Source organism: Sus scrofa, chromosome 18, assembly GCF_054392235.1.
Source record: "Sus scrofa isolate SSC_HxYL_T2T_F1_AM1 chromosome 18, Sscrofa_HxYL_maternal_Yorkshire_Landrace_v2.0, whole genome shotgun sequence".
In the NCBI taxonomy this organism is placed as follows: domain Eukaryota; kingdom Metazoa; phylum Chordata; class Mammalia; order Artiodactyla; family Suidae; genus Sus; species Sus scrofa.
The window spans coordinates 63457158-63470357 of NC_139400.1; the positions used below are offsets into that span (position 1 = coordinate 63457158).

The 13200-nt window shown below is 49.9% G+C and overlaps 1 long non-coding RNA gene and 1 other non-coding gene across 2 annotated transcripts in view; one reads left to right on the forward strand and one right to left on the reverse strand.

The window, feature by feature from the left end:
* The window catches only part of LOC146395112 (uncharacterized), a 41602-nt gene that overhangs the window by 13389 nt on the left and 15013 nt on the right, over positions 1-13200 (forward strand). The gene's annotated exons all lie outside the window — the stretch shown is intronic.
* On the reverse strand, positions 3015-3121 carry LOC146395113 (U6 spliceosomal RNA). The gene has a single exon (XR_014834454.1). It is a non-coding gene; the product is annotated as a U6 spliceosomal RNA (small nuclear RNA).

Here is a 13200-nt window from a genome sequence, read left to right on the forward strand (position 1 = left end):
TTTATGTTCCCACCAGCAGTGTAAGAGGGTTCCCTTTTCTGCATACCATCTCCAACATTTATTATTTTAGATTTAAAAAAAAATTATGGCCTCACTTGTGGCATATGGAAGTTCCCAGGCTGGGGATCCAATTCGAGCCATACTGCAATTTACACTGTGCCGGCTGAGGATCAAACCTGCACCTGAGCTGCTGCAGTCAGATTCTTAACCCACTGCACCATGGTGGGAACTCCCATAGATTTCTTAACGATGGTCATTCTGACCAGTGTGAGGTAGTATCTCATTACGGTTTGGATTTGTGTCTGTCTAATAATAATGTTGAGCATCTTTTCATGTGCCTGTTGGCCGTCTGTATGTTTTTGGAAAAATGTTTATTTATATCTTTTCAATTGGGTTGTTTTTTGCTATTGAATTGTGTGAGCTGTTTGCATATTTTGGAGACTAAGCCCTTGTTGGTCACATCATTTGCAAATATTTTTTCCCTGTCCATAGGTCGTCTTTTTTTTTTTTTCTTTCTTTTCCTTTTTGTCTCCTTTTTGAGGGGCCACATCTGTAGCATATGGAACTTCCAGGCTAGGGATCGAATCAGAGCTGCAGCTGCTGGCCTACACCACAGCCACAGCAATGTGGGGTCCAAACTGCATCTTCAACCTACACCGGAGCTTGCGGCAGCGCTGGCTCCTTAACCCACTGAGTGAGGCCAAGGATCAAACCACATCCTTATGGATACTAGTTGGGTCCTTAACCCACTGAGCCACAGCAGGAACTCCCGTAGGTCATCTTTTTCTTATGTCTTCCTTTGTTGTACAAGAGCTTTTAAGTTTGATTAGGTCCCATTTGTTTATTTTTGGTTTTATCTGTATTGCCTTGGGATACTGACCTAAGAAAACATTGGTACAATTTATGTCAGAGGGTGTTTTGCCTGTGTTCTCTTCTAGGAGTTTTATGACGTCCTGTCTTGTGTTTGGGTCTTTAAGCCATTTGGAGTTGATATGTGTGTGTGGCGTGAAGGAGCGTTCTGACTTCACTGATCTGCATGCAGCTGTCCAGCCGGGCCCATGGACGTTCCCAGGCTAGGGGTCAAGTTGGAGCTATAGCTGCCGGCCTACTCCACAGAAACATGGGATCTGAGCCACGTCTGCAACCTACACCACAGCTCACGGCAACGCCGGATCCTTAACCCACTGAGCAAGGCCAGGGATCGAACCCGAAACCTCGTGGTTCCTAGTGGGATTCGTTTCTGCTGCGCCACGATGGGAACTCCTGCATTGTATATTCTTGCCTTCTTTGTCAAAGCTTAATTGACCATAGCGTGTGGGTTTATTTCTGGGCTCTCCGTTCTGTTCCATTGATCCACATGTCTTTTTGTACCAGTACCGCCCTGTCTTGATCGCCGTAGGTGTGTAATATTGTTTGAAGTCTGGGAGAGTTATGCCTCCTGCTTTTTTTTTTTTCCCCCTCAGCATTGCCTTGGCAATTCTGGATCTTATATGATTCCATATAAATTTTAGGATTATTTGTTCTAGTTTATGAAAAATGTCCTGGGTAATGGGATAGGAATCTGTCGATTGCTTTGGGTAGTATGGCCATTTTAACCATTTTAATTCCTCCAATCCAAGAGCATGGGATATTTTCCCGTTTCTTTAAATCATCTCCAGTTTCCTTTATTAATGTTTTATAGTTCTTAGCATGTAAGTCTTTCACCTCCTTGGTCTGGTTTATTCCTCTAAGTATTTTATTTATTTATCTTTTTGATGTAGTTTTTAAAGGGATTTTTTTGTTTACATTGCCTTTATGATATTTCATTGTTAGAATACAAAAATGCAACTGATTTCTGAATGTTAATCTCATCTCCTGCTACTTTGCTGAATTTGTTTATCTGACCGAGTAGTTTGGGGTGGAGTCCTTAGGGTTCTCTATAGATGTAGTATCATGTCCTCTGCATAGAGTGACAGTTTTACCTCTTTCCTTCCAAGTTGGATACACTTTCTTTCTCTAGTCTGATTGCTGTGGCCAGGACTTCCAATACTATGTTGAATAAAAGAGTGTTGAGGAGTTCCTGTCGTGGCTCAGCGGAAACGAATCCGGCTAGGAACCATGAAGTTGTAGGTTCAATCCCTGGCCCCACTCAGTGGGTTAAGGATCTGGTGTTGCCGTAAACTGTGGTGTAGATGGCAGACTTAGCTCAGATCTGATGTAGCTGTGGCTGTGGCATAGGCTGGCAGCCGTAGCTCCGATTGGATTGGAGTTCTGAGAATGGGCATCCTTGTCTTGTTCCAGATTTCAATGGGAAGGCTTTCAGCTTTTCTCCGTTGGGTATTACATTGGCTGTGGGTTTGTCATAAATGCCTTTTATGACGTTGAGATGTTTCCTTTATACCCACTGTGGTAAGAGTTTTTATCATGAGTGGATGCTGAATTTTGTCAAGTGTTGTTAGTGCCTCTGTTGAGGTGATCATGCGGTTTTTTCTTTCCTTTTGTTGTGGCGTGTCACATGGATTGATTTGCATACGTTGAACCATCCTTGTCACCCTGGGATGAAGCTAACTTGGCTGAGGTGTGTGGTCTTTTTTTTTTTTTTAATTTTATGGCCACAGCCATGGCAACATCAGATCCTTTAACCCACTGCCCCAGGCCAGGGGCCAATCCCATGCCTCCACAGTGACCCAGCTGATGCAGTCAGATTCTCAACCCACTGCACCACAGCCAGACTCTTGCATGATCTTTTTTATGTATTGTCTGGTTTGCTAATATTTTGTTGAGAATTTTTGCATCTATATTCATCAAAGATATTGGCTGATAAGCTTCTTTTTTGGTATTGTCTTTGTTTTTGGTCTATCCATTCTGTATACGTAGTAGTTTGCATCTGCTAATCCCAAACTTCCAATCCATCTCTCTCCCCCTCCCCTTGGCAACTGCAAATTTGTTCTCTATGTCTGTGAGTCCGTTTCATTGATAAGCTCATTTTTGCCATATTTTCGATTCTACATATAAGTGTTGTTATGTGGTATTTGAAAGACATGGAACGTGTCATGGATTTGTGCATCAGTTTTGCACAGGGGCCGTGCTCATCTTCTCTGTATTGTTCCAATGTTAGTATACGTGCTGCCAAATCAGGCACAGGAGTTGAACAGTTGACTAAAGTGTCTGTACTAGTTTGAATAGCATCCCCTCCAATTCATGTCCATCCATAACCTATGAAGGCGACCTCGTTTGGAAACAGGGTCTTTGCAGATGTAAACAAGTGCAGATGAGGTCCAACTGGGTTAGGGTAGGTCTTCTTATGAGAGGGTGATTTGGAGACAGAGACACAGACCCTGAGAGAAGAAGGTCATGAGACTGTGAGGGCAGAGACTGGAGCAATGAAACCTCAAGGTGAGGGAGGCCAAGGATGGCCAATAACCAGCAGAAGCTAGAAGAAGCAAGAGAGGATTCTCCCCTGCAGGTTTCAGAGCAGCACAGCCCTGCCAACATTTTGCTTTCAGACTTCTGGCCTCCAGCACTTGGAGAGAAGAGCTGTTCTAAGCCACCTCATTTGTGGTACTTTGTTACAGCAGCACTAGGCAACTAATACAGCATCTTAGGAAGCATCCATTTGAGGAGTTCCCATCATGGCTCAGTGGTTAATGAACCCGACGAGTGTCTATGAAGATGCGGGTTCAATCCCTGGCCTCACTCAGTGGAGTAAGGATCTAATGTTGCTGTGAGCTTTGGCCTAGGCCACAGATGCAGCTCGACCCCACCTTTGAGAAAACTAATTATGAATAGTTCTTGGACATCTCTAGGCCTGATATTTAAGTGGAAACATTGTCTTGTGCCTGTGACTTTTAAAGATACACGTTTTTAAGAGATAGCATGAGTTCCTGCTGTGATGCAACTTGATTGGTGGTGTTTCTACAGCGCCAGGATGCAGGTCCCATCCCCAGCGGGGCGAAGTAGGTTAAAGGATCCAGCATTGCTGCAGCTGCAGCTCAGTTCTGACCTCTGGCCCAGGGAACTCCATATGCTGCGGGGCAACCAAAAATGAAAAAAAAAAAAAAAAAAGACGACAGTGAAAACTCATAGAGTTGCTTTGTTGTGTAAGCCAGGTGCCCTTTTAGGTATAACCTGTATTTTTCTGACCTTGGCCACTTGTTCTGAAACTGGCAACACCTATGGCTTGAACCCAGCTTAAACCCTGATTGGGACTTCAACCCATGGTTTTTGTTTTTATTTGTTTTATTTTTTGTCTTTTTGGGGCCACACCTGCAGCATATGGAGGTTCCCAGGCTAGGGGTCTAATTGGAGCTGTAGCCGCCGGCCTCCACCAAAGCCACCACAACGCCGGATCCAAGCCGCGTCTGCGACCTACACCGGAGCTTACTGCAACGCCAGATGCTTAACCCACTGAGTGAGGCCAGGGATCGAACCTGCAGCCTCATGGTTCCTAGTCGGGTTCATTTCTGCTGGGCCACGGCGGGAACTCCCCACGGTTTTTAAATTAGGATCACTCACCCGATGTCTGGACTTACTAAGATTCAGGTGCTTTGTGTCTCAGCACAGAAGGAATTCAGCGAGAGGCAAAGTGATAGAAATAGATTTATTAAGAGCAGGCGCTTGTGTGAGATACAAGCAGGCAGGCAAGGAGGCTCTGCCCCGAGGACAGGTGGGCTACATTTTTATAATCCAAGGGGAGCAGGGGTGAGGCAAGACCGCCTCTTCCTCTTTAGTATCTGGTGAGAGAGTATCTGACCCTGCAGGTCAAACCAGGACTGACCAGGTGCTGATTCAAGCCAGCAGAAGGGCCGTCCTTGAACTCCTGCCCTTGGCCCTAAGGGGAATGACCTGAGGCATATCTCGTGCTTTTACTTGTGGTTTTAAGCAAGCTGCTTCCTTCCGATGGCTCTCTGGAGCGTTATTAACTTACAGTGGCTCCCAAGGTTCCCTGGGCTTCCCTCTCTCTCCGGGGTCCCCTACTGGGACTCCCTACAACTCCCTGTGTATCCATCCTGCTGCATCCCTACCCATTCCAACTCCCCGGAAAGACCCACCTTAAGGACCCCTCAGCTCAGGGCTCTGACTGGGGTGAGGCTAGGGGACAAACCACATGCGTCCCCAAATGCTGTGCCCCCCAGGCTTGCCCTGACTCTTTTCCCAGCCCTGCCCCAGGGTGCTCACCAGTGCGCGTGCACACAAAGACTTATGTAGAAGCCGCACCTGACACCTTAGATGACACTTCCCTGGTGGGAGCTGGAATCTGCATTTCATGAAACTTTCCAGGTGACTCTGAGGCTGACCCAAGTTGGGGGGTGGTCACAGCCAGGCCCAGATATAATGATTCACAGACTTAATGTTTCATTTTTTTTTTTTTTTTTTGAGTTCCCGTCATGGCGCAGCCAAAACGAATCCAGCTAGGAACCATGAGGTTGTGGGTTCGATCCCTGGCCTCACTCAGTGGGTTAAGGATCTGGCATTGCCATGAGCTGTGGGGTAGGTCGCAGACGCGGCTCGGATCCCACGTGGCTGTGGTGTAGGCTCTGATTAGATCCCTAGCCTGGGAACCTCCATGTACCAGGAGTGCGGCCCTAAAAAAACAAAAACAACAACAACAACAAAAATTCTCTTTGCCTCACGCTTGCCACATTCATGTAGGTTTAAAGTGCAAATATTCCGAGGAAAGATAGCACAGTGTCATGTTTTACAGCAGGGAGGCTGAGGCACTTCCTAGGGAAGAGGAGAGGCTGGAAATGAGGAACAAATGAGATAAACAGGGAAGAGTAAGGAAGGTTCAAAGAATTGATGAGAAATATTAATTTATATGAAATGTCTGGAATAGGCAACTCCGGGGAGGCCAAAAGTAGATGAGTAGCTGCCAGGGCCTGCAAAGACCAGGGACTGTGGCGCGAGTTCTTTGGGGGTGCACGGTGTCCTTTTGGGGAGGTGACGATGTCTTGGGGAGTCCCCGGTGTGCACACAGGTGGGAAGAGCAGCTTTCAGCACTTGCCCGTTCCGGGATGCTGGGATACAGACAATCAACAGCAAACTCAGGGAGGGAGTTCCCATTGTGGCTTAGCGGGTTAAGGACCTGACACTGTCTCTGTGAGGGTGTAGGTTCTATCCCTGGCCTCGCTCAGTGGGTTGAGCATCCAGCACTGCTGTGAGCAGTGGTGCAGCTCTCAGGTGGAGCTTGGATCAGCATTGCTGGGGCCTCGGTGTAGGCCCGGATTCAACCCCTGGCCCAGGAACTTCCATGTGCCCCAGGCGCAGCTGTAATATAGAAAAGAAGACTCAGGGCTTCCCAGTTTGGCTCAGCGGTAACAAACCCGACCAGAATCCATGAGGATGCGGGTTCGATCCCTGGCCTCGCTCGTGGCTTAAGGATCTGGCGTTGCCGTGAGCTGTGGTGTAGGTCGCAGATTCAGCTTGGATCTGGCATTGCTGTGGCTGTGGTGTAGGCCAGCGGCTATGGCTCCGATTAGACCCCTAGCCTGGGAACCTCTATATGCTGTGAGTGCGGCCCTGAATAAAAAAAGTGAATAAATAAAAATAAAAAAGAAGACTCGAAGTCTCAAGTTGTTAGGTTTCCCGAATTCACACTTTCTCCACCAGCCTACTGAAATGTGGCACTTTTTTCTTGCACCGTTTTTTTTTTTTTTCACTTTACAATTTATTTCAGAGGCACTTCATATGACTGCATTCTCAGTGATGCATTATGGTCTTACAGCAGTACAGTCAGTTTTGCTGTAAGAGAGTGTGAGTTTGTGCCAGTGCAGTTGCTACCCTAGAGAACTAGCTGAGCCGAACGGGAATGTCCCATTTACTCATGCACCACTTTTTCTGCAAGACATGCTAGGTGAACACAGAAACCGCATTCTACTGAACTGAGCCACAGAAGGAAACTGCCCACGGGTGCACACCTCAGACGCCCTCCAGGGCCCACAGCTAACTGTTAGGAGCCACACCCTGGCAGATGCGGCACTTTTGAAGCAAGGACTCCACCCTTGGAAGAAGAGAGCCAGCCAATCTGCATTTCACTTTTGCAAACTAAACACCTGAACCTCTTTTTCCAGATGACTCATTCCAGAACACGGAAACGGTCACATCACAAGTAATTGAGGCATTTAAAGAGACATTCAGACTTCACAGATGCAAGAGAACACGTTTCCCTGACATGAAAAGTGTGTTGAACACGTAGGTGGGAGGATCGGATTAACCCGACCAAAGAGAAAGTGACAAAATCATCTGGCCAGGAGGTGGCGCCCGCGTGCGTGCAGCTGGGAGCCTGGCAACCCAGCAGCATTCTTCTGGAAAAGGGAGGCTGGGGAGCTGTGGCCTTCCAGGAAAGTGAGGTTCCTCCCGCACTGCTGGCAGCAAGGAGACTGGGGGTGTGGGGAGAGGGAGATCTCAGTGGGCCAACAGCAAACCAGAAAAATGAAAAATTGCTTTTTTTCATTGCTCACTCCTCAACATAAGTTGGGTCTCAAACTCCTTGGGGATACTCGAGAATCGCCAAAGATATATTTCAAGTGTAAACGTCGGAGTTCCCACTGTGCGCGGCAGGTTAAGCATCCAGAGTTGTCTCTGCAGCAGCTTGGGTCGCTGCTGAGGTGCCCGTTCAGTTCCAACCCCCGACAATGGGTTAAAGATCAGCAGTGGCATAGATTCCATCTCTGGCCTGGAACTTCCATCTGCTTTGGGTGTGGCTGGAAAAAACAAAAAACGAAGGTAAATGTGGTTATGGGCCTGAAGCCAGCCTTCAGATCTACAAAGTCTGCAGTGAAAGAAGCATCCTGGGGTCCTGATGTAGGCGTGATCCTTGGGTAACAGCCATGATTATTTTAGGAGAAAAAAGCACTTTTTTTTTTTTTGGTCTTTTTAGGGCTGCACTCGCAGCATGTGGAGGTTCCCAGGCTAGGGGTCAAATCGGAGATGTAGCCACTGGCCAAGCCTCGTCTGCAGCCTACACCACAGCTCACAGCAACGCCAGAGCCTTGACCCACTGAGAGAGGCCAGGGATCAAACCTCTGTCCTCATGGATGCTAGTTAGATTCATTTCCGGTGAGCCATGACAGGAAATCCAAAAGGTACATTTTGTAACTTCAGATTCACGGCCCCATAACTTGTAGTCGGAGAGGACAATGAATCTCACCTCTCTGTCTACAAAGGGGTTTCTTCTCTTTCTTTTTCTCCTTGGTCACACCTGAGGCTTGTGGAAGTTCCTGGGCCAGGGATCGAACCCAAGCCCCAGCAGTGACGATGCCAGATCCTTACCTGGCTGGGCCACCAGGGAACTCCTCAAAGGATTTTCACAGCACAGGTTTTGTGGGGACTCAGAATGACCCTTTTCCTGAGCTGGACACTGAGGAGTCCTCCGGCAGCACCAGCAAGGCTTCTGTTCCTAGAGTCCCATGTCCTTCCTCAGCCCCAGGCAGCGTCTCCAGGGCCCCCATCAAAGAGGCGGTCACCTCAGTGCTTCTCAAAATGTGAGAACCAGTGGAATAAATCAGCTCCAGGGATATATTGTACAATACAGGGAATATAGCCAACGTTTTCTAATAACTAAAAATGGAGCCTAACCTTTAAAAACTGTGAATCACTGTGAAATTTCTATACTGTTATGTAGCTATACTTCAGTTAAAAACAGAGTTCCCGTCATGGCTCAGTGGTTAACAAATCCGACTAGGAACCGTGAGGTTGCAGGTTCAATCCCTGGCCTTGCTCAGTGGGTTAAGGATCTGGCGTTGCTGTGGCTGTGGTGTAGTCCGGTGGCTACAGCTCCGATTAGACCCCTAGCCTGGGAACCTCCATATGCCACAGGTGTGGCCCTAGAAAAGACAAAAAATATAAAATAATGGATGGAACTAGAGACTCTCATACTGAGTGAAAAGAGTCAGAAAGACAAAGACAAATACCATATGATATCACTTATAACTGGAATCTAATATCCAGCACAAATGAACATCTCCTCAGAAAAGAAAATCATGGACTTGGAGAAGAGACTTGTGGCTGCCTGATGGGAGGGGGAGGGAGTGGGAGGGATCGGGAGCTTGGGCTTATCAGACACAACCTAGAATAGATTTACAAGGAGATCCTGCTGAATAGCACTGAGAACTATGTCTAGATACTCATGTTGCAACAGAACAAAGGGTGGGGGAAAAATGTATACATGTAAGAGGAACTTGGTCCCCATGCTGTACAGTGGGGGAAAAAAAAACATAAAAATAAAAGTAAAAAATAAAAACATGGAGTTCCCATTGTGGCTCAGCAATAAGGAACCCAACGAGTATCCAAGAAGATGCAGGTTCCATCCTTGGCCTCACTCAGTGGGTTAAGTATCTGGTACTGCTGTGGCTGTGGCATAGCTGGCAGCTGCATCTCCAATTCGACCCCTAGCCTGGGAACTTCCATATGCTGCAGATATGGCCCTAAAAAGCAAAAAAATAAACCAAACAAAACCAGGAGTTCCCACTGTGGTACAACAGGATTCATGGCATCTTGGGAGCGCTAGGATGCAAGTTCGATCCCCAGCCTGGCACAGTGAGTTAAGGATCTGGTGTTGCCTTGGCTTCAGCTTAGGGCTTAGGTTGCGACTGCAGCTCAGATCTGATCCTCGGCCCGGGAATTCCACATGCCAAGGTGTGGCCAAAAAAGTAAAAAAAAACAAAACCAAAAAACCCCATAAGAACCAGATCACCTGGGATCTTGTGAAAAGGTCAATCTGGAGGGCTCTACCCCCAAAACCTATGGACTCAAAGACTCTGGAGTGGCCCCGCAACCAGTGTTTGTTAAACACAGGCCTCCCCCGGCGATGCTGAAGCTTGAGAAGCACTGGGATATCTCAGTCTGTTGCCGAAATCTCAGCTGCTGCCTCTGTCCACCGATGCCACACAGAAATGTGGAGACAAGTTGGAGGAAGCAGAAGCAGTAGCTTTAACTCGGGCAGGCAAAGCGGGAACTCGGGCAGGCTAGTGTGTCAAGGACTGTGCCCTCCGCTCTAAAGTCAGGAGTCTTGGTGTTGGAGGAGCGGGGCGTGATCAGCTCACGGACCTTTTCCTGATTGGATGGGGGCGGTGTGGCAGAGTCAGCGCATCAACGTTCTGGTTCCAACAAGTCGGGGGTCTACGCGCTTGTGGGCAACGTACAGTCAGTGTCTTCCACCTGGCAGGGGCTTCGGCATCAGCAAAACAGCTCCGAGGACGCGGCTCAGGAGTAGCCATAGCGCTTGAGGAAGAAGGAGAGGTCCTCACCTTTGGCGACTGGGCAAGCAATGATTATTGTCTTGCTGGATGGTTTTCCTTTTTTCTCCGTATTTTCTCACTTCTCTGATTAAATTGATTCTTTAACTAAAGGTTTTCTATAAACAAACGGTAGACTGGAGTCCCTGTTGTGGCTCAGCAGGTTACGAACCCAACTAGTATCCACGAGGATGTGAGTTGGGTCCCTGGCTTCACTCAGTGGGTCGAGGATCCCGTGTTGCTGTGGCTGTGGTGCCGGCCGGCAGCTGCAGCTCTGACTCGACCCCTAGCCTGGGAACCTCCGTATGTCCTGGGTGCGGCCCTAAAAGGGAAAATTTTTTTAAAAGGCAGGCAGAGGGCGTGAGGGGGGGTCTATTCTGGGAAGGCCTCACAGGGGCCTGCTCGGCCAGTGTCCAGTCTCCACCAGCCCGGCCCAGCGCCACCAGTGGCCAGAGAACCCTGGACGGTGGAGGGTGGCGGGTGGGTGGGAGCGAGGCCGCCTTTCCCTCTTGTCAGGTGTAAACCACTGCCTCGGAGCCGGCCTGATTTTTTCTGCTTCTGGGCATGGCCCGCATGTTTGCCCTTCTCCCAGGAAGTTTATCCAATTGCAGATAAACTTTCTCAGAGCCTCCCCCAGTCTCAGCCCCACCCTTCCGTGCCGGGCCCTCTGGCTGCCCTGACCTCCAGCCCCGCCCAGCTGTCCCTCAGGGGAGGTCTGGGAGGAGCACCAGCCCCACCCCGGGGACCACTCCATCCCCGTTGCCTCCCTGGTCCCTACAGCTGGCTCACCCACCCTTCTCGTCCTGCCTGTTTGGCTCCTGAAAGCTGAGAATTCCCTGCCCCACAGGGAGAGAAGCTGACACCTCGTCTGGCCTGCAGAGCCCAGCCCAGACAGCTCCTTGGTGACAGCTTTCCCTACCCACCCCAGCCCCTTTCCAGGAGGGGTGAGCCGCTTCTTGCTCGGGGTTCCCGGGACCCCCTCGTGCTCAGGTCACAGCATCGCACCCCCCCCCCCCCCCCGTGTTATAGGTCGACGGACTCCTGAGACCTGTGTGGATTCCCAGTGTCTCTGTCTGTTCCTGGCCCAGGAGAGCGTCTGAGTGTTCATTGGATGGAAAGAATGTGTGCTTCCTCCTGACCACAGGCTCTGATCTGTGTTCATGCCTCTGGATTCCTAGTACGCAGGGCACCTGTGCCAGTGAGGGTGCCCGGCCAGCAAGGTGCACCAAAGCTTTGTCGCTGCCTCGTGCATCTTTCCTGGTTAGGCTGAACTATTGACCCCTCCCGAGCTCTGCCTTTTGGAAACAGCCGTGTCCTTAGACCTTTGGGCTCAGACCTAGGCTTTGCAAGTCTTGCTCATGTTGAGGTAACAGACCCCAGGCGGTTCTCGAGGAGACCCTGTAGCTTACCACCCACACTGGCGCACTTGGCGGAGTGAAGGGGGACGTCAGTAAGGGCGCTGATGCTGACCTTGGCCTCTGTCCACTGGTGCTGAATAGAAGTGCAGAGAAAAATAGCTGTATTGCTTGGCCAGGCAAAGGGGGACACAGCAGACGAGCGCCCTAAAGGCAGCGCCTGCTTTGGGAGAGAGTAGGAGGTGGTCTTATAGTTTGGAAGGAAAAGTAGGGCCACAGCTGAGGACTGGCTGGATGTCAGCTTTCGCGCTTCCAAGCTGGGCTCTGGTGGCCCCAGGGCTGGTTCTGGGGGTCCTCCCCTGTGCTTTCATTTGGTGGGGGTTTTAGTTCTGCAGAAGAACTTGCAGATCTTGTTATGCGTATTTTTGAGGAGGAACCAGGACGCTGCCCCACGGCTGCACTGTTGTTTTGGAGGCTTCCTCCCTGGTCTCTGCATCCGCTCCCTTCTCTCTAATGAGCAATTATTTGAACCTGGCCTTTGGAGCAGGGAGGGCCCTGGAGGCGGAAGCTTATTCCCTAAAAGCAAGAAATGGGGGACACAGAAAAGCTTGAGTGTCCAGGAGCCCCGCAAAGTCCGGGTTGTTTTCAGCACCAGGCTGACAGGGGAACTGAGAGGTGTGTCACCCCATCTCTGAGCCACGTGGGCGCTGGGCTTGACTAGAGGGTGGAGGGGCAGTTTGGTTTTGGTTTCGGTTTTGGTCGGGCCTGCAGCTTGTGGAAATTCTTGGGCCACAGCAGTGACAATGCTGGATCCTTGCCCCCCTGAGACACTGGGGAACTCCTCGGAGGAGCAGAGCAAGGGTCTCGTGTGTGAATTGGAGATTAGCACCTCCCATCTGCCTCCACATGGATTAAACCAGGAGCCACGGCAGCTGCTGAGCCTCAGCACCCCGCGTGGAGCTCAGGGTGGAGACCAGGAGTGAGACACTCTGGGCTCTGGGAAAACTGGCAGAACAGGCCTTCAGAGAGTCAGATTTTTTTTTTTTTTTTTTTTTTTTTTTTGCTTTTTAGGGCCACACCTGGCTCATATGGAAGTTCCCAGGCTAGGGGTCTAGGGGTCGAATTGGAGCTGTAGCTGCTGGCCTACGCCACAGCTGTAGCAACTTCAGATCCGAGCCCCATCTTCGACCTACACCACAGCTCATGGCAACGCCAGATCCTTAACCCACTGAGCGAGGCCAGGGATCGAACCCGCAACCTCATCATTCCTAGTCAGACTTGTTTCTGCTGCGCCACAATGGGAACTCCTAGTTAGCTATTTTTAGAAGATTTTAGGTGCCCAACTCTTGCATCGCCTCAAATCTAGAAAAGCGCTAAATGGCCTCGTCTGCTTCCCATGACTCGTCGCCACCCTCCCGACACCAGCAGCAAACTCTGTAAAAGGCAGGCGCCTCCCCCTCCCCTTCGTCACTCGCATCTTGCTGTGTCCCCTTTCCTCCTTGCGGGGGCATTTCAGAGCTGTCTGAATTGCTGCCGCCTGGGCTGCCCTCAAGCCCACAAAACAAAAGCTGTCCCAGTCCTCTGCGAGTGCAGCCACCTCCAGGTGAGCCCGCGACCCCGGGGGAACTCAG